The following is a 26,698-nucleotide window of genomic DNA, read 5'->3' on the forward strand; positions in this document are numbered from 1 at the left end:
CTGTGGTGGAAATGTTTCACAGGCCATAAAGCTGTCCCTTCTGCCAGCTGCAACTTTTGAAAAATCATAGCTTGCTGCAGCCTTGATTCTGCTGTTGCTAGAGGATGCATCCCACATTTCAGATATGTTTAGGTGTTGCAGGTCCATTGAAAATGTGTGGCCTATAATGAGGGCCCTGTTAAAACTAGTGTGTATTTGGAGTCTATCTGTTTGGTGTGACCCTCAGCACAAAGTATAGTACCTAAGCAGAACAGCAGTGAAATTACTTGGTGGCTTTTTGATAGCTTGGCTAAGAAACAAAACACCCTTTTGCTGAAGATGTGTATGCAGATGCCAAGCTCTCTTCTAAGCTTTGGAGGATTAAACAATAGGTGAGGTGGAAATGGTCTTCCTCTCCCCACCCTTTCAAAATGAGGTATTTTGACTGGGACAGATACACTTCTTGTATAACTAAACATGATGTGCTGAGTCTCAGTGAGAAGGATGCTTTAAATAAAGTAGTGTTTCATAGAAAAGATTAATTTCTTATAGGCAAAAAGCAAAGCTTCCTGAAAGAACCGTGATGTTGATCCGATTCCATTACTTTCAAGTTTTTGATGCCTGCTGAAGCGTAATGTTGCCTCAGAAGCAAAAGGAAGGGACTTTTTCACAGATTGTAAAGAAGTTGTGACATTTCTCAGATTCATAATAGTTTTTCAGAAGTTCCAACATTAACTCTTTTATGCTATCATACATCTGAACTGAAAAACCCTTTTGTTCCCTATGCCAATTATCTTTTTAGGGTTGATCAACCGCTACAGTTTGTGTATACCACATGCTCTCAGCTCCTAGGAATTTAACTTTGCTATACTCTGTCTGTACAAAAATATTTAGCTTAGCCTTTCCTGGTTTTAATCATTGTCTTTTGCTCAATGTAATGGATTTTGCAGTAGCATAGCTGATATTAATGCCATTAAAACACTTAAGTAGAGAGGAGCTGATATTCCAGAAAGTGTTTGAGTTAGCTGAGAAGTGAGGCTGATATTTTACCCTTCTAGTAATAGAATAGAGATATGCTATTTCGTTGCAGGTTCAGTAGTAATTATTTACACTGATGAATAGAGAAATGGAGCAAAACGTTCTGCTCCAGGCTTTTACTGTAACTTGTTTGAGGCTGAGCAGAATAACTAAAGTTTCTTTTTCATGAAGAAGAACGCAGATGAGGTGACAAAATGTGACTGGGGAATAAGGTTGTGACAAGACCGATCTGTGAGGAAACCAGCAGAAACCAGGATAGGATGTTCCCCAGAGGGCCAACCAGTGCAGCTGTGCTGGCTTCTGAAGGCATGAGTCTGTGCAGGAGGTGTGATGATCTGGCCCTAGGCTACTGAAATGTGTTATTAAAAGAATGATCCTTATTTCCTTCTTTCATGAGAAAGGCATTCTTCTACAGAAATTTCTGTTGCTTTGATGTCAGAAAACAGGGTTGTTTTGAGTAGTGCTGATATTTAGTATCCCAAAGAGTCTGTTGTAATGAACAGGTGAGGCTTTTACGTGCTTCCAGGGGAAACTTGATGAGTGGGAGAATGTGGAGGAGGAAGAGTGCTGCTCCTTCCTCAGGCAAGTCAGGTGTTGCTGCTTTGGCTTTGGGAAGTGATGTTGCATGGGGCCACAGACTGAGGCACAGGGATGCTCAAGCTAGCGGAGCTCTGCAGTATAGAAGCGGAGAAGCAGTGTGCAGCTACGTGAAGAACTCTCCGCAGAGCTTACTGGGTTTTGTGTGGATTTCTATGGCTCTGCTAATACCTGGGCTTCAATGCGCTGCTTTGTGGATGAAGAAGATCACTGCTAACACTGAGGTCAGGCTGGGAGATTTCAAATCTCTGTTTCCTCTGGCAGAGTACAGAAGAGAGTGCTGTGACCACTGCATGCTCTAGGTTGTGTCACCTGTTGCACTGTGTGAACCCTGCAGATGTCTGTGCACGTACCTCACACCGTGCTCAGCAGCAAATTGTTACTGATGCCAATTAGAGGATCAAAGAGGGACAAAGTACTGTTATGGATCAGATATATGTCTAAAACCTCAGAATCGAGGAAAACATGAATAGCTCATCCAAGGTCAGTATCACGTATCAGCTAAGCTGTGTGTCAGTGGAGCTTTAATCTTGGTATTTTTTTCCCAGAATATGCATAAAATTGAAAAAAGCAGATGATAATGCATGATGACTTGACTTATTGAAAGCCAAGAGGAGACTGAGTAATTTCAGTATGAATCCACACTACTGAAGAGACAACACCACAATATTGAGTCAAATTAAGAAATGTCAAGAGGGTAAACGAAGGGGTAATGAATTGTAGTTTTAGAAATGACTATATTTTTAAATGGGTATGGGGGTTTTGTGTTGTGGTTTCGTGTTTGGTTCTTGTTTGGGTTTTTTGTTTGTTTGTTTTCTGGTTTTTTTTTTTCTTGGAGTAGCTGCATCAGACACTTGGGACAAAGCAGATGAAAGATGAGTACATATTAAGACTAGAATAGCAAATAAAGGAAATTTCCCAGTAATGTTCTATTGCATCTTCCAGTATATCCTTGTGGAATGCAGTACTCGGGTGGTCTCAAGAGCATGCAATGGCATGGAAGAGAAAACTCATGAAAAGAAAGGAAAGTTCAAGAACAAGAACTGAGAAAAGAAGATGATAGATATATGAAAGAAAGTGTTCTTTATAGAAAGTAAAGTAGGAATTGGTAGTCAAATTTTGGTAATGTTAACTGCTCGTAAGACAGACACAACTCCCAGTAACCCCCCGAACAGCAAGTTCCAAGAAATACTCTTTATACAGCTTGTAATGTGGTAAGGCTAAGAGTCATGCTGTAACTAAATACTGCAATAAAGGAGGGATTACCAGAAAAGCAAATATTGTCATGCTTCATGTATAAGCCAAGTGCCTAAGTGCTGGGGTTTTATATGAAACATTCCTTGAACAAGCTATTCCCCTTTATCTACCGCAAGGTTTCTGAAGGGAAATACTCTGTTAGATGACATCGAGGGTTTGTGCCATGCTCATGTTATACTGCCCTAACTAGTTATGGCTCGGTCATTAAATGCAGCAGAATCTTACCAGAGTCTGTGACCCCAAATGTCGCCAAACAGCCTGCTGTCTTCAGAGAAGAGCGAAACACCTCATGTTGCCTCTAGGATGCTCAGCTAGATGTAACATCGCTGACAGATTATATCAACTTCTATGATCCTTATTTTGTTTCCTTTGATCTCTCCTAACAAAGTACAGTTTGTTTAAAACAACTGAAGCCATTAATTCTCTTTTTTTTTTTTTTTTTTTTTTTTGTGCAAACCTATATGCTGCCTTTAGTGGCTGCTGGTGGAAATAAGCCTAGGATTGCTTTAAAGTTTTATATACTAAAAGAACTGTTTTGAAACTTGATTCCTTTCTAATTAAAATGAAATCTGAACCCATGTGAGGTTTTTGATAATTTCAGCCTTTGTTGCAAGAGCAGTTCTACATGAGTGAAGTTCTTTTATCTCAGGAACTCACTGCTATTGTACCATTTTATGTTCTAGCTGCTAATTTCACCCCACACTGTCTCATTGACTTCAGTGGGAATTTTCCTTGAACAAGAATTAAATAGTCTTTGGAATTAGTTCCCCCATGAATTCAGAATATTAGATATCGGCTCAGGTTATGTTACATGCTGGCAATTTTCCACCTGTTAAAATTCTTGGAACACATGCAATAAAATGTCTTCAAGCTTGATAAGAAAAGTTACATGTGGTTTGAATTGTCTGCAGAAGTCTAGGAGTTTGCTTGGAGTTTGTGAAGGCTGCTCTGAGGTTCTCTTACAGGAAAGGAAATTTCTGTACAGAGCTCCTTATTTCACTACTGCCAATTCTGCATTACTTTGGAGTTATGCACTTAAATAAAGAGAAATGACTTTTTCTTATGGTAAATAATGAGTAAATTATAAAGACAAGAGCATAAAAAAAACCCCCAAACACCAAAACCCCACAGCTCAGCATGGGGTTCTTACCTTGAAAGAAGACCCAGAATATTTTATTTACATGCTTGGGTTTGCATGTACGGTGAAAGAGAGAAAATTTAAGCAGCATATGCGTAATTGAGGATGGGATTGTTATTAGTTGTGCAAAATTGAAGGAATACATCTTCAAATGACTCTGTTCCTGCATGTGAAAGCAAACTTTGGCATTTGAAAGACTTTTAATCTTCCTTGGCTGTTCTAGATGTGCTTATCTGTCCTTGTGCTAGCTTTAAGCATACACTTACAGGGACATTGTAACAGGCTTAACAAGGGACCACTGGATTTTTTTTCTTTAGTTTTTCTAATTCTCAGGCAAAGTGGTTGATTGGAAATAATTGCCATTTGCCTTGATCCTGCCTGTGAAGGCTGTTTCCAAATACTTTTCCCATTTTTTTAATCCCACTTTTTTTTTTTAAGGCATCTTCCTTGTAATCAAATATTTTTGACAAGATGTGGATGATTTTGTTACTAATTCAGTACTCTTCATCCATAAAAAATGTATTTATTAAATACTCATTTTTGACTCTGTATTAGCAAATAGGCTGGAGGTCCACACATGTCAATACTGGATACATAAACTTCACAGGTTCTGCTGATTAAGAGGAGCTTATAAGAATCTTCTACACTGAAGTTGTTTGTTTAATGTTTTCTAGCTGAACACCTTATATATAGTGTACCCTTGTGAACGGACATTCTTTTAGACAACGAGAAATATATCTTTGGGATATGTTTGGTTTCCAGAAATCATCAGTTCTATGGGTGTGTTTACTATTTTTTGTAACTGTATGGTACAATATATGTGGATGTTGTGCTCAAGAGATAGATCATGTACTCTGAAAGCATACTATAACTACATTGTCTCTAAAATGCTTTAAGTAATTTGCCTGGATGGATTTAATAACTCCCCCACCCCCACCCCTTCTTTTATCCTTGCTACTATTTGAAACTGCTACAGGTAAATCTCTCCCTTAGAACTGGGTGAAAGCCAGGGGCAAGATCTTCAGCTAGAATAGATCGGTGCAGTTTGTCTCATTTCTCAGGAAAACCTTGTCTTTGCCCTTCTGATGATCTCATTCTTGAAGAAATGTCTGCTTCTCCGAACAGCCTTGCTCCCCTGAGATGCTCGTGGAGTCTGGCAGGTCTATAGCCTGGCTTCCAGCACACTAATGACCTTTATCTTTTTTGTGTGTATCCGTGTCCCACCTCCACACTGGGCAATATGGTTATTTTTTATTTGCCTAAATCTTTGCTAAGATCACATCCTTGTTTTAACAAGTAGAAGCACCAAGTACTAACACAGAAGTGAGGCTGAAGTTTCACCTGTGGGATTCCTTTACTGGGCAGTGTGGTAGTAGAAGCATTGTTTGTTCTAGCTCGGAAATTCTGTACAAGATACACTTTAGCAGTAAATAATACAACAGTACCTATTTTTATTTTAAAGTAAGCATAACAAATTGTTACTTTCTTATTTAGTTCTTCATTAGTGAAGTGGCTAGAGACTCCAGTATGAGTTTGTTCAAGTGATGCTGAATGCAAGCATGCAAACCTGGGTTTTGGCATATTACGTCTGATACAATTGTGAGTGAAAATACTTTCTTACTGGAAAAGATAGGGCGTTGAAGATAGTGCATCGCAAAAATGCCTTTATTGTTACAGAGCATGTGATGAACTAGGTGATGTGTGCAAACAAGTGGGAGAAATGTTGTGATCCACTGATGCTCAGAAAACAATTATTTTTAGGATAGACTGTTTTCCCTCTTCCTTTGTAGTATGAGCTGATCTAATTTATCATCCCAAGCTCTCAGGTACAAATCTGGGGAACAGATACTGCCACCATGGAAACTAAAATTTCAGAAGAAGCTGCGTGATCTCAGCAGCTGGCACATAATGAAAATACTAAATAATGTGGAAGCTTTCAGTTAGCAATTCTGCAGGGCAATTTCTGGTTGTTTGGGTTGTTGCTTGCGCAGGACCTTGCTGTCCATATGCGATGTTTCTCATGATGGAGAAAAGATTGAAGAGAAAGATGAAATGTCAAGGTTTTTTATGTCTAGTATCTAGTTTGCTGTTTCCAAATATTGTAGAGTAACTGTCATCATTTTTTAATGAATAATGTTATTGCTTAAGGTCAGCATAAGTCCTCAATGCAATTAAATGATTTTGGAGTGAAATACTAAATTCAGCATGACTTGAGGATGTGTGTGTAGGGGAAAAAAATGGATTGTTGATATTTATTGCTGTTATTTATCAAGGAAGGGTGTTTTCTGACACACTTAAAGTTATTTTTACTATTGTTCTATAAACCTGCTTCAAGGAAGGTATTTATGTGACAGATTCGTGATGAGTGTGCTCCAGGTAGGTCCACTTTCTGATTGAATGTGAACTAGGGAAGAATTGTCCCTTTGCTTACTCGATCATGTAGGCTTATTGCCTGAGAGAGAAAGCAAGGGATTTAGTCCCAGCCTCAGAGCACAGCAGAACTTTTTTTGTAATGAAATGACTCTATGGAAAAGTTTTGAATCATTGACCTAGGAAACAATGAAGCAGCCTTTTTGTAAAAGGTTATGGGATTTGCTGAATTGGAATAGCATGCTATTCCAATGGAAATATTGCAGCTTGGTTTAATCTCTGAGCACTGTGGTGGGTGTATGACACTTCCTGAATGAGTGCTGGTGGTTTTTGAACAAATTAAGTAGAAGTGTGTTTATGTGCTTCTTGGTGTTATGTGCTGCTAGCAAGCGTCCAAAACAAGTGATAGTATGACTCTGTACTTGTGGGACTAAGGCTTCTGCTAATAATGTCCAATTTAAACTACCGCCTGTTGGAGTTATCTATTTCCACAGCTTTTTCAGGCTTTGACAGGGAGATCACAAAAACAGTATAGATATTAAAAGGGCATCCTAGACATAGTTTAATAAGTGCTGATGTTTGTCATTTGGTCAAAAAAACCTCTTGGTGTGACAGAAGCAAGCCTGTATTTGATGGTTGAGGCTTAAGCAATTAATACAAAATTCATGTGTGTTTTAGGAGCTCTTGAGGTGGGCATATTTTGAAAAGTAACTTTTCCAAGTACATAGTGCTCAGATAAAGTCAGTATTTTATGAATCTTCCTCTCATAGACATTTTTCCTTTACATTCTGAAGCAGCTATCAGAAAATAAAGAAAACTTTTGAGCCAGAACACTCGATATATGCATAGCGTTACTTTTTTATTTACCATGCTCTCTCCCCTTGAGAAAGCCCTGAGCAGGACAAGAGAGAAATTGTCTAAATGTCAGAAATCTTATAGTCTGTCCCAAAAATATGTGTTTTTTCTGGGCTTTGCATAATGATGCTTATGAAGTGAAACTCAACATGGGCACGCAATTCTGATATTGCACTTCTCAATCCGTTTGACTGTTGCTATTACATCCAGAGCTGATCTAAGAGCAATTGAGCCTTAAAGGATATACCAGCTGGAATAAGGGCAGGCAGGGTATTCTTGCTGCAGCTGAAAACAGGTCCAGCAGTGGCACAGCATCTTGCTTTGGTGGAGGGCTGATCTCTGCTGGGTTGCCAGAGTCAGCCTGATGAGACTGTGGTAGTAAGCAAGAAATTCAGCTTGCTCTCACGTGGCTTTGTTAGGCTGCTGTGTGGAGGACTGCTAGATAGCTGTGTTCTGTCAAGCAGAACCAGTTGGAATATTAAGAGGAACAGTGTTGACCCTTGGTTAGAGGTAGGGAACAGACAATTTGAAAAGAATGGTCAGAAAAATATAGATGGCCACCCTGCCTCTTCCATGCTCCCTCTCCCAGCTACCCCACTGTCATCTTTTGTTGGTAATGGGCTTTTCTGTTCCCTGCCGCCACACGCACGTGTGCACGCACCCCCACACACACACATACCCCCTCCCAACACCCCCCTCTTCCCCCCCCCCCCCGCCCCGGTCTTTTCTCTGGTCTGTTATTCTTGCAAAAACACATGTCCTGAAATTGCATTTGTGACTGTCTCTCCCCCACACTTCCCCAGCACTGGTGTGATGCATCACAAGGGAAAGTGTTATTAAATGTGTTGCTGGCTACTTAATACTTCTAAATTGTGGCTGTGCATGTTGTTGACCTGCACAGTAGTGCTTAAATTGTACAAATTATAGCATGGCTAGGGAGCTAAAACCCTCATAGTGCCAAGTGTTCAGGAAGCTTCTCATCTTTGTAAGAATTTGGTGAGCTATTCAAGAAGAATAGCATAATGGATCATCTAGATTTAACAAGTTCATTGTAAACAAGTGGCAAATAATGTGAACAGATCAGCCTGGCCACTTCTGCTTTGCAATAGAAGGAAGTACTGCTGGTGCTTGCAGTGTCATCATGGTGTTGGTGACGATGGTTGAGAACTTCAGGCCTTGTTCTTTTTGTGTTCCCTGAGGAGACCTCCGTTCACCAGGCTTGATGGAAAACTGGATTTAACTACTGAAGTATGGGCTCATTTTAGGTGACCTATGACTCTGGGCTGGGGTTGCAGTCTGCTGCCTTCCCCTGTGGTGGTCCCATGATGCTGACCATCCCCTGGCCTCCATCTGCACAGGCAGGCTCATAGCCCTGGGCTACACTGCCACATGGACCTCTGCTCCAGAGACAGGGTCCAGGGTGAGGTGGTGGCTGATAGCTCAGCGTCAGTAACCTGTCACCACTGTCTGCACCCATGTGTTAGCCACCTCGGACGGTGTTCTGGGTGCCACTTCTTCTCCATGGCCATGTAAGGAAAGGTGGTTGCAGGCTTCTAGCAGAGGAAGCAGGAATTAAGTGGTACTGATTTATTAAAAAAAAATAATAATAAAATTGTAGTTTTAGACAACTGTGATACATGACCTCATTTATAGTCTACCAGTAAAGCAGAGAATATCACTCCCTTCTTTTCCAAAAGCAGTTTGGCTACAAAGAGGCTGTGACTTGCTGATGAAGTGGATTTTGCTAAGCAACCAAAGAGCTTGAAGTTCAGCTAGTTTAGCCTGAACCAGTCGTATCACACTCCTGCATCCCAGTGGCACCCTGTGAGTGGATCACTTCAGCGGAAACAGTTTCATGTGTCTAAAAGCAGCGTCCCTCTGTCACAACACAGAACAGCACAGAGTTCTTGCATCTTAAAGGCCTTTAAAAGCACAGAGATGATGTTACATGTTTTGGGCTGTAGAACTTCTTTTTGATATCTCAGTTCTTTATGATGCTTCTGTATTTGGAGCAGACAGGGAATAGATATCTGTGATCTTTTCTCTGGTCAATACCGCTAATGCTGACTGTAAGAGTACCAGTGAAATATTTCTTTAGTCTTGCTCTGATTCCCCTTCCCTCTTTGTTTTCCCTTGTGCACTTGGGGAAAACATGTTTAAAAAACAGTTTTCTAAAAGCATCTAATCTTTTGTACAGCACTGGTTATGTTACAATCTAGCTTTTATTAGGCGAAAAACCCAAGTTATAACTTTTTAGTATAAGAAGCAAGTGACTTAGTGGTGAGAGCTAGCTATCTCCTAAAATGCCTTGGGTTTGTCTTTGAAAATATCCTTGAGAGAAGAGAAAGAGATAGCTATAAAAAAAAAAAATAAAAAAAAAAATTGCAAGATGAATGAGTGTGTGGTGCTGGTGGGGACAGCTGCTCTTTCTCTGTATGTGTGCACGTAAATTGGGGTAGAAAGTGAGTCTGGACTGTGGCAAATTATGATTAAATAAAGTGCCCTTCTGGTTATTTCAAATGCAAAAAAAATTCATTGCTTTGTTGATTTACGATGATTAATGTTTTCTTTATCTCTGGGTTGTTTTTTTTTCTTGGTTGGGTTTTGTTTGGTTTAGGTGGGGTTTTTTTTGAGGCTGCATGGTCAGAAGACCAGGCATTCACAGCTCCTTACTGATTCTAACTAGGGCTGAAAGATGATTTGAATGTTGTGACTTTTTGTGCCCCATTGTTTCTCCTTGTGCTCTGGTGGAAAAAGAATTACAAGTATTCCAATTCTCAATAACACCTCTGGTTGTTCTCTTAGTCTCTGAGTATGCTGCTGGGGTTGGAGATGGAAATGCCAATGACCGGCTGACAGCCCAGTGTAAGATTAATGCTCATCATTTTATGAGGTAATGGCTATAAACAGTACAATCTGGTTCTTTAGAACAAGACTGAAGTATTAAATTGTAAAACCGCAGACATATAGTAATAAAGAATTATGAACAAAGAAAAGATTTAAAGGTTTGGCTGTATTGTAGTTTGTTTACGGTAACCGAACAGCGAGAAACATGTGTGATTAGCTGATCAATGAGAGGCTGTTACCGTGTTTTATATAGTCTTGTCCCTGTGATAATGACAATGGGGATGTAATTGGTTCTTTAGTTTGCTCAATACTATACATATTTGAATCAATAAATAGGATTTAGCTTTGCTAAATATAGATTGGGATTATGGAGCAGTGCTAGCACTGACTTTATGTATTGCTTCAGCATTTTAGTGAACAAGAATGGCTTTGTTTCACACAAGTGTGCTACTTCTCTCACTGGTGAAAAATATGGGCAAGTAAAAATGTAACTAGTAGGCTGATGAGAGGAATAAAGGGGATGCTGGAAGAAATTGTGGAATTTGAATTACTGTCAAAAGAGTGGATTTTAAGTCATTCTGAACTGCTATTGTAATTCAGCTGCAGTGGCCCTACATGGCTCCTGGTTACAGCTGCCACCACTGCTGGGTCACAGGCACCCGGGTTTTCTGTCTGCTACCTCCTCTGGCTCCAGAGCATACCTTCTCCCCTACCGGCTGTTTTTGTCACTGGGTAGCTGTCGACCCGGGTGCATTAAGCACTCACTGCCTTCTTACTGACATGATACCTGATAAAGTGACAAGGGGAGGCTCCCCTGGCTGGTGGCCATGCTCTTGCCTGTGTTGCTCCTTGGTCACTGGGAGGTGTTCCGTAGGAGTGACAATCTGTGGCACCTCACAGGCATCGCGTTTAAAGTTGTCTCACGGTAGGTGTGTAAACTTTTCACAGAGAAAAAAATCAACAACCATAACAGAAGAATAAGAAAGTTTCACTGTTTGGGGTGGTTTGGGTTATTTTTTCCTAGCCTATATGAAAACAAGCAGCCTGAGCCCAAACAACTGAGTGTTTATATGTGCTGCATATTACAGCTCCATAGTAGCTTGAATGATCTTTCCTTGAAGGAGTCGAGTATTGAAAGCTACTTGTTTTCTGGGGGTATCTAGTCCTGGAAAAGCTTTTCCAATTGCCCTGAACTTATGCACAGAAAATCTTCCTGATCTCCCTCTGCTGACAGTGTGTTAGGCATTGGTCTTGGACATTCAGAAATCTCTGTATGATTACCACTGTGTGAAGGGAGAGAGCAGAAACTCTGTGGGTATGTTGTTCTACAGGTTCTTCCATGCACAGAAAAATCTTCCCTAAGAGAAGTTCTTCATAGCTGCAACTGAAGGATCATGAGCAAGCAGCTGCAAGGTGACCATTCAGGGGTGGAGGTGTGTGTGACCAAAGCTAGCCCAGTGGTGCAAGCCATGTGAAATGTATGTAATCCTGGTGTTTGGGCTTTTTGGCTTTACAGTCAGGAAAGCAGACCCTGCCACTCCAGTTGAATGAAGGAAAAAATATTTGTTGTCTGTCTTATGTGGGTTTTGTGTAGTTGTGGGGTTTTTTCTTCTTTTTCTTTTCCTCCCGTTAGATTTTCTTTGCCTTGTCACTATTGTTTCTCCTCTGGAACATTAAGTATTTGGAGATCAGGCTTACCTGAGCACAGATGCTGACAGTTTTGTTGCAATAAAACTGTGCTAGTGCCCTTGTCATAAATCACAGCCACTAATTTGAGACTTAAATTACAACTATGTCTTATGAATTGCCCTGTACAATTAAAGTGCAATATAAATACCTGCCATGGATTTTAATAAGCAGCGTAGTCACAGGACTGCTAACTATCAGCTGGCTGCTGTTGGGATGGTAGGTTTTTTTTACTGCTATTAAATATAGTGAGCAATATGGCTAGTGTCTGTTGTTAGAAGGAACACCAGCATTGCCACCGGCGCCGCTGTTTGGCTGGAAGTGTACCATTGTCTCTCCTGAGGAAGGGGATGTTTATGAGAAAGTAAGGCATACTGTAGACAGTAGAAATACTCTGTCTGTCAGGGGCTGACACCTCCTAGAACAGTCACAATAACAGCAGAGCTCAGTGCTAAATAAACTCTCGGTAAACCAAAGAGAAGTTCTACCTAGAAAATCACTGCCAAGGTCATGTCCTGGCTGCTGAGCTAGCGTACGTAGTGAGTCGGACTCTGGTAATTGGATTTGGTGAAACTCTGAGTCTGGTGCAGTGTCTCACACTATGCTAATGCTTGAACTTCTTGGTATGTGTTTCACTGCAAGTGATGCTGCTGACTGCCCTGTGGGTGGGGGTAGATGGTCAAGGCGGAGGTGTGGGTGAAACAGCAGATACTAGACTTCTGCAATTCACTAAATGGATAAGATGCTAGGGTTTCCAGGCATAGGGCATTGAATTTAACAGTCAGGAATGCATTCACAGCTAGAAAGATTTGGTGGCAAACCCAAAGTCTGCTATTGGTTAGAAGAGGGGCTCTGCACATTGACCACTTGTGAAAACCAGTACCAAAGATGTCGGCTTAGGTTACATCTGCTTAGGACAGACTTGGCCAATGTCACTCTACCTGATTTTTCTAACACATCACCTTTCTAGTGCTTTGGATGAGGAGTCTAAAATTAATACTTCTTGCTACTGGACTTATTCCATGTAGACAGGAATAGAAAGGTTCTGCTAACACTTTCTTTCCACTGAGGTTACACCTCCTACTTAGACTGCACTGTTAAGGTTGTGGCAGACCTCTGATTTTTACCGTGTAACTACTACATTTATATATGAAAAGTGACATTTTTTTAATGCAGTGAAGAACACCTCCAACTGAACAAAAGGGTGTAAGGGGATTGTTTGTAAAGGAAATTGTATACTGGTCTCCAAACCTGTATTTCTGTGAGTTGGTCTCTGGTTACTTGCTTGTTTTATCATAGAATCAGAGAATCATTTAGGTTGGAAAAGACCTTTAAGATCATCAAGTCCAACTGTTAACCCAGGATTCCCAAGTCCCCCACTAAACTGTATCCCTAACTCTGCATCTACACATTTTTTTAAACAGCTGTAGGGTACTTTCAGGATAGTAGCTCTTTAGTAACAGGGAATCATGTAGTTTTCCTTTCCAGTTGGAAGTTTTCTCTCCATCCTTCTATTTGTGCTCTTTCCTGTAATGTTACATGCCCTTTCTTATCTGAGTTGACCAGAAAACAAAATATTACTTGTTCCCCTGTCACACTGCTGTTGATGTGATACCATCATGCTGTGAGGCATATGTTAAGTACTGTGATGTTTCTTCTTTGGGCCTTGGGGAAGAAACCCACACTAGCTTGGTCCTGGGAAATTCTGCCCAGGCTCAAAATCCTTCTTCCTCCCCCGTGCTTCCATCCTCTCCTTTTTAGTCCCGAGGTTGACTGTTTTCTGTAGAATTACTGATGCCATCCAAGAGATATCTGTATTTCATCGGCTTTAACTGAGTGGCCCAATTACTCATTAGTAGTGGCTTTCTTCATAAAAGACACAAGAATGGGAAGAATTGCCTCCTGTTATTATCAAAAACCAGTGAACAGCATCACTGCAGTACAGAAAGCTGCACCATGTTTGTAATTATGTAGTTTTGATCCTTTTGAAATGTGATTCAAGCAACTTCTTGTTTCTCTTGGATTTTATGCCTTGAATAGAAATAATCTGTTTGTTTGCCATTTGAATAAATCTTTCAAATTTCAGCACTTTGGGGAGGTGTTCACATCATCCGACTCATGCATCTAACACAGATGCTCTGAATTGTTCCATTGACTTCTCACCATTCATTACAAAAAGCATTTAGTCTCCTAAATTGCAAGATGTAACATAGAGGTACATAAACAAAAAGGGTCTAACACTGGAGTTGGTGAAAGTCCCATTCAGAACTGTAAATGGATGCAGCTGAGTATTTAATGGGAAAACAGTCGTATTATTAAGGAACAAAAAACTCTTACTCTTAGAAAGTGGCAGTCTTAAACTGTAGTGGCATATTAGGGGAAAAATACTAAACTACCGTTGTTAATGTCTCATCATTCCTTACACTTCAGAGAAAAGCTGTTGAAAAAACACTTTGGTCAATATGTTGGTAATGTATTTGCATTCTATGCCTCGGATCACGTGTAATGTCTCATTAAAACATATTTAGTTATTTGTCATGAGTGAGCTTTACAAAAGATACACATTAATAATCTGTCTTAATATTGAAATATTTTTGCTTTTTAAAAATCTATGCACCATATGTAGTGCTATTGAGGCTTTAAGTTTCTGCCTCCCTACTGATTTGATTTATTAGTAACTTTTATCTGAAGGATATAAATGAGGATAGAATTGCTGGAAGCCTTCATCTAAACTGCACATTTCTTTGATACAGGATAATAAAGAAGCAGAATGTTTTCCCATGGTGCTTGCTTATCGAAAGTCCTGTTTAGCTCGGTGGAGATTCATGATATTTATTTTTTTGTTTGTACGGACACAGACACTCCTGCTATTCTACAAGATTCCATGAGAAATTTACAAGTGTTCTAAACTTAAAAAAAAAAAAAGTTGTCACAGCATATCAAATGAAAAGGTTTTCTGCGTCATGGGCCATCATGTGTTATCTACAGTACACTGGTAATGCAAGTATCTCATTTCCCTTGTCAGCTAAGCTACATTAGCTACTTCAGGTATTGTAATCAATGGTATATTGCTTAACTTTCATCTCTCATGCCCTGTAGTTTGTGATAGTTTTCTGCCATGACAATGTGAAATTCTAATTATAAAGATTAAAGCCAGAAGGAATGTGATGTAACTGATAGATGGTTCAGTTTTCCAATGGAATAACTTTATCTGCAGACAGAGTCAAACAAGTGTTTGTGCTGTGCGTAACTTTCCAGAAATGTGAAAAATACTGTTTTTCTTTGAAGTATCAGGTTGTTGGGATGTGCCCTCAGTGATACTTCATAGAACATGAATGAAGCAAGATGGATATAGAGATGCTCGGATCGCCTGGGGGAGGCAGTAGGCCAGTTCTTACTAGGATCTGACTGGAGAACATCAGACCTGAGCCTGAGAAAATTTCCACCAAAATGATAGTTTTTGGAATTTTGGCTTCTCAGTGGAAGCTAGTTTTTGCAACCAGCTTTACTTTGTCCCATTTCACATATTAGATTTTTCCCATGGTAGAGGAAAAAGAGGGAAAGATTTCTTAGTAATAATTTCCTTGAGCAGCAGCAAAATCTAGAGAAGTTTGAATATCGTCTAACCCAACGGTGTAAACCTTGGGCAGTAAATGATGTAGGGATAAGGTTGTTGAACAAATGCCAGTGTTTTTCTCCCATGAGATGATATAGCACTGTTATCTTTTAGATTATTACAAGATTTTAAAAAAAAAAAAAAGAGGAAGGAAAATTACTTCCATTTTCTGATTAGGAAGTTCTGACTGATTGGAGTAAAACTGTGGAGTGGGGGGAAAACCTTCATGTCCTGCTTTTCAGTACCAAGCTGTTGTAGCTCAGGCAGGTATTCTTGACATTGTGTGAGCAATTTGCATAAATGATCCCACTTAAAATGTTAAATCTGGCTCGTTAGCCAGATGCTCAGGGTATAAATAATGAATGAACTTCAGATGCTGTGGTTTGACTACTAACAGGTCAGTAGGACTGGAAGCAGGGCACCAGCTTTTGAATTTGCAGAATTGTAGTTCCCTGTGTGTGTTGATGTTGTATAGGCATGGTAGCTGCAAAATGCTTTGGTCTTTCCAGTACCTGTATAAATGTTTTTTGTAGGGAAGTTGTCCAATACCTAGGATGTGTTCATGTATGTTCATGTTAATTTTTTTTCCGTAACATAAATGGATTTGAAGTTCTAATAAATGGTGAAACTGGGTTTGGATGTTGAATTCTGGTGTTTGGCTGAGTCAGACAGCTAAAGCCCCTCTGGCACCTGAGCTAGCATCGTCGCGTCACTGCAATTCTGGTAGGTACAGTTGAAGCACTTTTAATTTGGGTATTATGCAACACAGGGCAGCATAATAAACATACCTCAGCTTGGGCCCTGATGGGCATTATCTGCATCCCCAAGGCACTGTGGCAGGCCACCAGAAACAGTCTCGGCTGCTCAGAGGTCTTTTATCAAGCTTGCATGGTTGCTGACTCCAGATCTGTAGTGTGTAAAGTCTGACTGCACCTACTGCTGCATGGTGGTCCCTTTCTGTCATGGAGTAGCTAGAAACATCCACTGAAACAAAATTTAAAATTTTTGAGCCAGAAACAGTTCATTGAAAGGTCTCAAGCTTGACAAGTATTCTCTGATCTAAGCTAGAGATTGTTGGCTTCCCATTTGGATTCCTAGTGGGTTTGTCCTTGAGCAAAGCCAATGCCAAACAACAAAAGAGTTTTGGTCTGAAACCTTGTGTTAGGAAGCTCTTTTCGCAACTGCTTGTATGTTAGCAAAGGGAACTCACAATATGAAGGAAAGAATGCTTTTATAATTTGCCAGGGGTAATCTTTGCATATGAAACTGATTTGGCTTTAGTCTTAGACTGTATGGAATTTATTCCTGCTTCTTGTAAAAGAAAATGGATGTAATAAACATTTACACTGCAACAAGAGTACAACATACGTAGAGATCCACAGCCTCCCTCTTTGCTAGTTGAAAGCTCTTCTGTTGAACTGTACACCTTCTTGCAGCTTGAAGGAATTTGTTTTCTCTAATTCTGCAGTAATGTTAAAAGTTTAATACTGCCAGAGAGATGTCACGTCTGACATGGGTGTCTTGATGAAGCTTCAAAATGTCATGTGAACATCTTGATTTGATGCTACCATTTTCAGACTGGCAGGTGGAAATGAAAGCTTATTGTCCATTTGGTTTATATTTATCCTGCCTCTGAACGGTCCTATGTTGTCATGTTAACAATCACTGCTGAGCTACCTTTTTCTTGCAGTAAATCTGTGGGACACTGGCCATTATCTGTTATTTGTGGTTTCCCTTGCCATGTACATCCTTTGCATAGAAAGCCATTCACTGTCCTATTCACTGTATAATATCCTATTCACTATATAATATAAAGTTTTATAGTATTTGAACATTTTTTCACTTTATAGACTTGTCCTTTTTTTATTCAGTTAGACAGAATTCGGTCATGATACTGCTGACTTACTCTTGCATTTTGTGTGTTCTGATTGGTTTTTGCAGGCAAGCAACACCACATGATCTCTATAATGTTTACAGAGAAGGGGAAAAAACCCCACATTTGTGAGGTGAGGGTATCCAGCCTATTGGCATATTAGCCTGTGGCTTATTTTGCTTTTAGGTTGGTCACAGTGCTGCAATAGGTTTCTCTTCAGTGTGATTTTTTTTTTTTTTTTTTTTTTTTTTTTCAGAGAATCTCTTAAGCTCCCTTAAATGGTGGCAAAATAAGAAGTATTCCTTCCTGGCTGGTTGGTGTGGTTCCTCTGCCTTCTGTGCTTTCATTATCTTGCTTTGGAGTTATTTTACCCAGGGGACCCTAAAGCACCTCCAGTTCTCACATGTGTTTGTGTTGCATGTTTGTGTCAATGATTCTCTGTGGCTGACCACAGGGACAAAGCTGTGAAATCTATCTTTGTGTCTGCCACTGTGCTAATTTTCCACATGAGGAGATGCATCTGGGAATCACAGCACTAAACCATACTGAATTCTAGCTAATCTCTCCTCCTCCCCCTCACCCCTCCCTCCCCAAACACAAGACTCTGTATCCTCAGCTTCATTACTGGCACGTCCACTAGCTACTTAGAGCAGGCAGCTGCAGCTTTGGTGTGCATGGCCTGTGGCTGTGGCAGGACTCTGCCACCCCCTTGCTTGCTCCATGTGCGCTGTCCCCAGATATTTACCTTGCTGCAGGTCCTCGAGGCCCTAGAACTGTGTCCGGAGCACTGAGCACCAGCCTGTGGGGGGTTGGGAGGGAGGGGTTTGGTTTGATTTGGGTGAGTCATCTTGTTGCAGGGTGGTGGTCATGTTGGAAGTGCTGTTCTCCTCTGCAAAGGTGAAAATGGGTCCCTGAGTTTGACAAAGCCAGTGACTTGCGCATCCCTGTGCCATGCCGGTGACAGAGGCGGGCGCTGAGGTTTGCTTGTGCAAGTAGATTTTCTGCTCCCTTTTTTCCTGCTCTCTGCTCCTTCTTCTCTCCCACTTAGAGCTGAAGGTATTAGAAAGGTAACCAGCAGACCCAGGGATGTTATCTCTCTTCTGCTCACTTGGGCAGTGTCCGGTTTTGGCTACCTCAGGAGGAAGCCAGTCAAGTGGCCCAAGACCACCAAGGAGGTTGGGGTGGAGGTTGCCAGGGGACAGGCTGTGGGGCTGGGGCTTGTTCCGCCTGGGGAAGGGATGGCTCTGCGGGGGCAACAGCAGGTGCTGGCACCCGTGGGAGGTGACTGAGGGGTACAGCCGAGCTCTTCACAGCATGGTGAGGGAATAAAAGGCAAGGGGCATAAAAGGAAAACGAACGGGAAAGAATCTTTCGCTGTGAGGCTGCAGTGCTGAGGCTGTGAGAGCTGATGAGCGCGGTGGGCCATGTCAGTTCACTTCCCACTATAGTCCTGTTGCTATGTCTTGGTATATTGTGTGCCTCTTCTGGGTGTCACACCCCTCCTTTGGGGTGTGCAGTTTGCTACCAGTCACACATCCTTTTCTAAAGGAAAGCTGCCTGCATAGTTGATGCTTCCCCTGGGAGTGTCATAGCTGGTGTCCCTGTGGCTTCCTGGCCAGAGCCTAGAAGCAGCTTCTGCTTTCACCTTCTCTTGTGGTTTTGCTTTTCCACAACAGAATTAAGGTGGCTGATCTGCGACTCCTGTTTTCCCCACTTCTATAAATAGAAGCTGATTCTCATTTGCCAGTGGCTTATTTTTTTTACTAATAAACTTCTTAATAACTTTGAGATTTATGGAAGCTTTTTCTTAAGGAGTCAGGTAAACTTGTGAAGCCCAGCCTAGTGCAAAGAAATGTCACCAGTAATTTCTGGCAACTTCCTCTGGCCTTCTTCCAGGGTATTCAGTGCTTTTCCTGCTGGTATGAATTGCACGAGCAACTCAGTCTTGTTAATGGTGACTGGTGTAAATGAAGTTTTACAATCTTTGGACTTGCGAATGTAATTTGCTGATGCTTTGCTCTCCTTTGTGCACCAGTCCTGCACTTGATTTGCTCTTTCTCCTCTGGCTAATCTGCTTACAGATGAGACTTGTTGTGAGCTGAATCTCATTTCATGGCTTCGTTTTTTCTCTCAAATGGACATTGTTTGTGTTCTTCCTGCATGCTTTCTTCTTGGGTGAGATGGGTGAGGAAGGTCCTGTGCAGGTGGCATAGCAGGCTGTGTGTGAGCCAGCTACTGGAGTACCCATGGGTGGAGTGCACCATGTCTGAGGCTGTATTTTTGCGCTGTGTCTGCGTGGGCTGGAAACTTGTAAGGTACTGCCTTTAGCAGAAGAAAGGTGGTTTCAAAGCTGTTGGATAATTAGGATGGAAATTCTGGATTATATTCTCACTGCAGTGGATATTTCATATGCTGAACATACTGATTCCAGCTTGGGGCTATATGATTTAATCTTAAACAGATTTTGAAAAATACAAATATATGAATTCTTACTCTCCTTTGCCTCCCATTTTGTATAATTTTTTTTATGGTTTTAACAAGTATTATCAGATACCTTTGATTTCAGGGCAAAGCAAATTTTTATTTTGAATTAAAAGTGTAGGGAAATAAGGATTTCTTGCATCTGAACTTTTTTCTTAACAGCCATGGTTAAGCTTCGAAACCATTGCACAGTAATTAGGTTTATTGCAGTGTGCCATGTTGTAGACTTATTTAAATTCCTAACATACGGATCTAATTTTGTATCTTGATGGCAGAGAGAGAAAAAGAGTATGTAAAAAGGTGTTACGCTTTTCACTGCTCTGTTATTGGAAGGTGATGAAATAAAAATCAAACCACCCTAAGTGCAAGGGTAGTGTGCGTTTGGGTAATATTCCTTTTAGCCTCAACTGTTTTATACAGGGCTTTTTTCAACGTTATTGAAAGTGATGCATAGTAATTAAAATGTGATGATTTTTCCCTTCCAAGTAAGCATATACATTCTATCAAAGAGCAATTGGATGATCTTAGGTAAATTAATTTTCTGCATTCAGACATGTTATCTTCTCCCTGATTCATATGTTGCTATAGCAACAATTGACTTCACAAGGCCTGACTCAGCTCCCAGAGAAATATGAAATGCCCTGGTTTATATTTTTCTGCTGTAAGTCATGGAGGTGACTTCAGTAGCAGAAGCTGATCTTTATACCACAATTTTTCTTCTTTTATCTTCAAGATAAAACAGTTTATTTTTCTCAAGTTGAATACATTCTTTCTTCAGTGTTTATATTTTTGCAGTATTTTTATTAGTGTGACTAAATGAAAGAGTTCCAGAACGAAAAATACAAGTGTGATTTAAAAGGGCCATTATGCTTTTAAAATCTTTTTTTAATTTTCAGGTATGTATTAACTTCTGTCAGTCTCCAAAACAGGTATCAAATGGCAAAAATTTGGATGCCATTTACAAGTATACAGGTAAAATATAAGTATACAAGATAAATGTCCACATTCACTCCCCCCAAAAAGCAAATAGGTCACAGTCCTGGGGCAAAGACCATGGAAAGTAAAATAAAATAAACAGACATACCCTTGACTAAGGCAATTAAAACATTGTAGTCCGTTCTTGGTTTGAAAATGTGTTAAAGGTCATCCAGTGTTGTACTAAAAGCAGAAATTAGGCATCATATATGTATGTGTTCTTTCAGTAATTTGAATATATTTACTGTGGCTTTACAGAACAAGGATTGGACTCTCACTGTTGTCTGAAGGTATCCAATGTATGCTTCTGTGTAAGTCCTGACCTTTAAACGTGAACAAAGTATGATCTCAAGGAAAAACCTTTTGAAAGTCAAGTAAAATCCTGGTCCCACTAAAATCTAATATTTTCATCTGGAATGCATACAATGAAGTGATTTTCTTGCTCTTTATAGGTCTACAGGAAACTGACTGAAATGTTTAAATAGATAACCGAAGATATCACACATTCTGAAAAATTACAAGGTAAAACATGTATAGCTGAGTTTGATGTTTTATTTAACTTGTGCATTAAATTTGCCAGCTTTAAACAGCCACCCCCAATGACCATAGTAAATGAACAGTGAATCACATGACTAAGCCAGATTCTTCATGGACTGTAGACTACAGTGATAGGATTTCTGTGGTAAAATGTATTTAACCATCGCGTGATAGAGAACAGGTGGAAATGTACCTCAGTCTTGTAGAACTGTGAGATCTCTGTTGTATCTGTAGGGAAAGTACATGTCAACAATGAAAGAGAGAAATAAGTAGTAAAAAAATACTTTGTATAAGCTTTGGGAGCAGGGTACTTGTGGATCATTTTTGTGTAGTCTGATACTTCAGGTATTAGCTGTGCATCAGGCCGTTGGTATGGTATGTAGTGCACAGTCCACAATGGATTTTTAGTGTGATTGGTGTGTAATATTGTACAAAATATATCCATAATGGTATATTACAGTGAGGAAAGCTTCCTTGCGCTATCAGGAGCTCGGATCTTTGCACTGTCAGGAGCTCATCAGTGGGGGAAACATAGTCCTTGTGAACACTAGCTCTCAGATAGTGAGGGACACCGTGGACATCATGTATGGCCTCTGCCCTGCGGGGTTCCCCGGTGAGATCAGTTAGCACAGGGTGGTATTGATGCACATTATGCCTTTTGATATGGGGGCATGCCTTGGTGCTCCTTCATACAGCAACCCTATTATTGGGACTACTGTATCAGAAACAGCCAGTGCTGTTACTGATGCTTATAGAAGACAAGCAAGGGGAAGAACACCATCATCTGGTCACGTCAGGATCAAATATAAAAGCTCAAACTTGCAATCATGTGCACATATACCTGAACAGCATGTATGTGGTCTGCCTGCATGCTTAGTTTCCAGTTACGTTAATTTGAGCTGAAGCGCGTTAGCTTTCTTCTAGTCCGGGACTGTGCGTATTCACATTCTCTCTCCAAAAAAAGTTGCATAGCCTTAAGCTATTCCCATTCAATTATAGATGTCCCTTTGGCTATGGGGATGTTGCTTTGACAGATCAGGTACCATCCCCTGTTCTTGACTGACTTCCTAATTTCTCGCTTTTCTTGGAAAAAGCACTTTTCCCTAGCTTGTGAATGACTTTCAAGTGTTATGGGTCACCATCCACCCACCTTTATTTTATCAACCCATAAATTGACAGGGCTATAAATGGATTTAATAAATGCAGTTTATTGCTGCCTCTTGACTGAGACCAGGCAACGGTAATCAATCGGTTTGGGGTGACAAAATGCAGGATGCTGTAACAAATCACAAAACTAACTGTTCTACATTTGCAGTAAAAGTGCTTCTAATTGTAAAACCAGACTAACTTGAAGTTTATATGTCAGAGTTCATAGCAAATTTCATTGTCTAGTAGGTATTTTAAGTTCCTCTACATCCCTCTGCAGAAGAAAGGCTAAACCTGTAATTTATGTGTACTGTTTATTAGGCAATGACCTTGCATGAAATTTTTGAGCATGTATTTAAGGGTTTCTTTTACAGCTTTTCACCAATTATTAACAGAAATAATTTAATTGAGTTCTAGACTAGATTTTTTTTTCCCATTAACTTATCATTATGAACTTATAATGGATGCTCTAATTAGGTAGTGTTTCTAGTGGGAATATTTAACTAAATTAAAATTGGGACAAATATATTCAACACACTCAGTAACACTAGAGGCCTATTGTGCATCAATAACCTGCCCAGTAAACAAAAGTAAGCAAGGAAAATTGGCTGACATATAGGGTTTGGCTTGTATAAGTTTTTTCTGATATACTGATATTGAGGTAATATGCTGGTTTTTGAATGCTGAAACAGTTCTGTTCTGCTCCCCTCTCTTTTGGAAGAAAATGTTTCAATATTTCCCAATCAAAACTCCCAGAAGTTTTTTGACCATGAAAAACTGTCATGCTGATGTTTTCTTCTAACCTGTGAAGAAAATGACTATATGAGTATTGGAATTCCCATGAAATGAAAACTTCGAGTTTGGGTCAGGGGTCTTTTTGCTTGGTGTCGTAGCTTTTCAAAAAGGCAGGTGAAGAAGCTTTTTCTTTTTTTTTTTTTTTATTTTATCTGTGCCATAAGTAATTTTGAAGTCTTTTTTAAAATTCCTAATCTGGGTTTATGTCTATTCTACTTAATGTACTTTGCAACCTTGAGCATTAAAGATATAGCTGGACTGAAAACAAATTTTTAAAAAACTTTTTCTTGGGTCAATATATTGTGACATTTCTAGTATCTCGTGCCTATCTGTGACTCTGCGGATGATTAAAAACTTTCTTTACCTACTGTGGAGGCTTCTGCCTCCAGGTAACCTTTGCCTTTTCTATTTACTCCTTATCTCTCATCTACTACAACAAAATAGGATGGGACCATGTGGGCAAGAGCTTAACACACCCATAGGAGGACAAAATTAACAAACTTGAAGATGATGTCAAATTGCAAAGGTATCCAACTGTGGGACAGATACAGCCTCTGCAATAAATTTGCTGGTCTGTACAGCGGCCTTTCTCCTTCAGTGGCCCCCCAGGCTAATGCCAGAGGGTGGGTTTCAGGAGTAAGCAAGTTGTTCTCATCTCTTAATCCTTTCTCCCTGCCACTTTCCTTCCTGTGAGCACTGTGTATGCTTTCTCCTCCTGCTTTCAGCAGGCACATGCTTCCTTTGTGACTGCAGTGCAGCCATCCCATGCAGCAGGGCACGTCCCTTTCTGTGACATCCAGAGAGGTTCAGTATCTCTACCATGGCCAGAAAAGTGCTTCTCCTGCAATAGTGGCATCTTCAGGCTATATGTGCAAGTCCAGTCTGTGTATGAAAATGTATGACAAAATAAGTTTGTTATGGTTTTTTGGGTGTTTTTTTATTTTTATTTATTGACTCTATGGGACACAGTGTAGTCTGCTCTGCTTTGGTGGAGGGATAATTTACTACTCGTAATGCATGTGCATAAGGATGGGAAATAATTAACATCACATAGGTAATCTTAATGCTGGAGTTGCATAATTTTTGAGTGCCTAAATTTGCCAAGGCAATAGTCTGTTGAAGTTAACATTTTGTTATTATATATAGAAAGCAATGCATTTACCTTTATAATGATTTACAGAATCGTCAGTAGAGAATCAAGAAATGCTCAGGGAGCTGAAGGATTGCTGCCAGAAGTAGCTATTTTGATTGAGAGTACAGCTGAAATCATTGCACGTGTTACCTACAGTATAAATTAATCAGCCCAGTAGTGCATACATACTTGGTTACATGTGCACAGTTTCAAAAATATGTGATTGGACAGAATGATGATTTTTTTTTTTCTCCAAGAGTATTCTGAATAATTGTATTTCCTTGGATAGTTTCGGTGACAACTTCTCACCCTTGTAAATCTGTGTTGGCTTTGCTGTGTTTTTGCCTAATGGATGCATGCATCAGAAATATTGTTCTGAGATGCTTCTGCTAACCTGTCAAGATTTGATTGCTGTTTCCAATTAGGTGAGATTAACAGACTAAAATTTACTCGGTGTTTTCTTACCTAAAAAATCTCAAGTGTGCAAACTGAAAAATATTGAGGGTCTTTTTTTGGGGCAGGGAAATATAAAAGCAAGGAAAACAAGGGGAAAACTACTTGCAGTGTCTTGTCTCCATAGGGGTTAGCTTTTTTTTTTTTTGATGCAAGGTTTGAGGTGTCACTGCATTGATGATTTATTTTCTTCAGCCAGCAATGCCCAGAGGGCCAATCATCATGTGGCAAGGTGCAAAAAGGCATATCACAGAAGTGGAATGGACCAAGCCCCTCTCAGGGTGTTATAATAGTCCCATTTGCTTAGCAGTTATGTGTCCATTCATGGTTCATTAATTTTGATGGTGCCTAGCCTTCTAGTTTCTTCTGTCTGCTTCCCCAGAAAAAGAAATGGTTCATTCAGGGTATTATTTTATGAACTGACTGTATATTCAAAGTTTATTGGAACAATTCTGTGCCCCCCCCGCCTTATTTTTAGGGTATTTATAAAGTATGAATTTCCCATCACATTTGTTGTCCTCTGTCTAAAAAGATTTTCTAGTAATAATTTATAGAGGTGTTTTGTTTTTTTTCTTCTGCTGGCATATTTGAAGGGAAAAAAGATGAAGTTTGCATGCAGTAAATGCTGTTCTCAGTAGGACTCATGAATAGGAATAATTAAAAAAACCTAAACTGGTGTTCAATTTCAGTTTAATTACGAGCCACAGGCTTTAGACAGGAAAAAGGACTGTTTAAGCCATCTTTGCTTCTGGCAATGACAGACTTTCTGCTTATTGTACATTTTCTATGGCTTTGTCCAGTTTAATTATAAACCTCTAATTAGTGGCACAAGGTAAGTAAAGTTTTCTAACAATATATGTTTCTCAGTGGGATCTTAAATACATTTGGGAACTCAATCTGCATAGAAAAAAAATCTATCTCCAGTAGTTATTATTTGCAGTGCCTCATAAATAACATTCACATGTGAACCTGGACTCAGGAGAGGAATATTTATGTTTAAGGCTCCGGGAGGTAAAGCTGGAGACCACAGTGGGACAGAGTACGAGGGAAGTAGTGTTTTATGTGTGCCGTTGGTATATTTTTGCCCTCTTGCACATATGTGCGTTGAGTGAAGCTGGTCAGCAGCAAAAGCAGATCTCCTAGAATCCATACAAAGCTAGAAGGTTTTACTGTGGCTGACCAGTGGAGCCCACTGAAGAGTGCAGTGCTGTCATCTTGGAATAGCCCCCCTCTAAACTGGGTCCAAGCTGCATGAGGGTAGTTAAGGCAGTAAATATCCTTGAAACAGAAGTTGCTAGATAGAATGACTCTGTTCTGCCCGATGTCCCAAGGACTGTGTTTGAAGGGTGCCTGCCTGGGATAGTACCTGTGTCCCTGCTGGGAGCCAGCCTGCACCTGCCTGAGGTTCTGGTCTGGGGACCTCGGCTCTGGCAGCCCCGTTCCTGCTGTGACAGCTCAGCTGGTTGCAGCCAAGGTGACTCCCTGCTGTTGGTCCTTGTTCTGGGGGCTGGGTGACTCCAGAAGCTGGAGAACTGGGGATTAAGAAAGGTCAATGGCAAAACTGATAGCAGGATGCGTGAAAAAAGTATCTTTTCCTTCTCTGAAATGTGAAAAAACCCTCACCAACATATGAAATAAACTCTTGGCCTGTATCTGAGAACAAGTCTTTGATTTCTTTCAACTTGAATTCTTGTTTGTCATAAATCCATGAAAATACATTATCTACACTTATAAGTATGTAACAGCTCAGTGCTGCTAAAAAAAGTGGACTTCTGTGGTGTTTTTTTTATTGTATTTTTTCCAAATGGTCTCTCCCCTAGCTTTACTGATTTTTTTTTTTTCCTTTCTCCCTTTTCTTGCCTGCATAAATGTCTGTCTGCCCTGTGTCCTGCCATTGTATCCACACCCCTCCCCCCACTATCT

At 40.2% G+C, this 26,698-nt stretch overlaps 1 long non-coding RNA gene across 1 annotated transcript in view; it reads left to right on the forward strand.

Annotated features, from left to right (window-relative positions):
* Window positions 1-26,698, forward strand: part of LOC130157793 (uncharacterized) — a 170,233-nt gene that overhangs the window by 105,750 nt on the left and 37,785 nt on the right. The window contains exon 8 of the long non-coding RNA XR_008825043.1: window positions 21,165-21,234. This is a non-coding gene — a long non-coding RNA (uncharacterized LOC130157793). The remainder of the gene's footprint in view (window positions 1-21,164; window positions 21,235-26,698) is intronic.

This window comes from Falco biarmicus, chromosome 12, assembly GCF_023638135.1.
Source record: "Falco biarmicus isolate bFalBia1 chromosome 12, bFalBia1.pri, whole genome shotgun sequence".
Classification (NCBI taxonomy): Eukaryota; Metazoa; Chordata; class Aves; order Falconiformes; family Falconidae; genus Falco; species Falco biarmicus.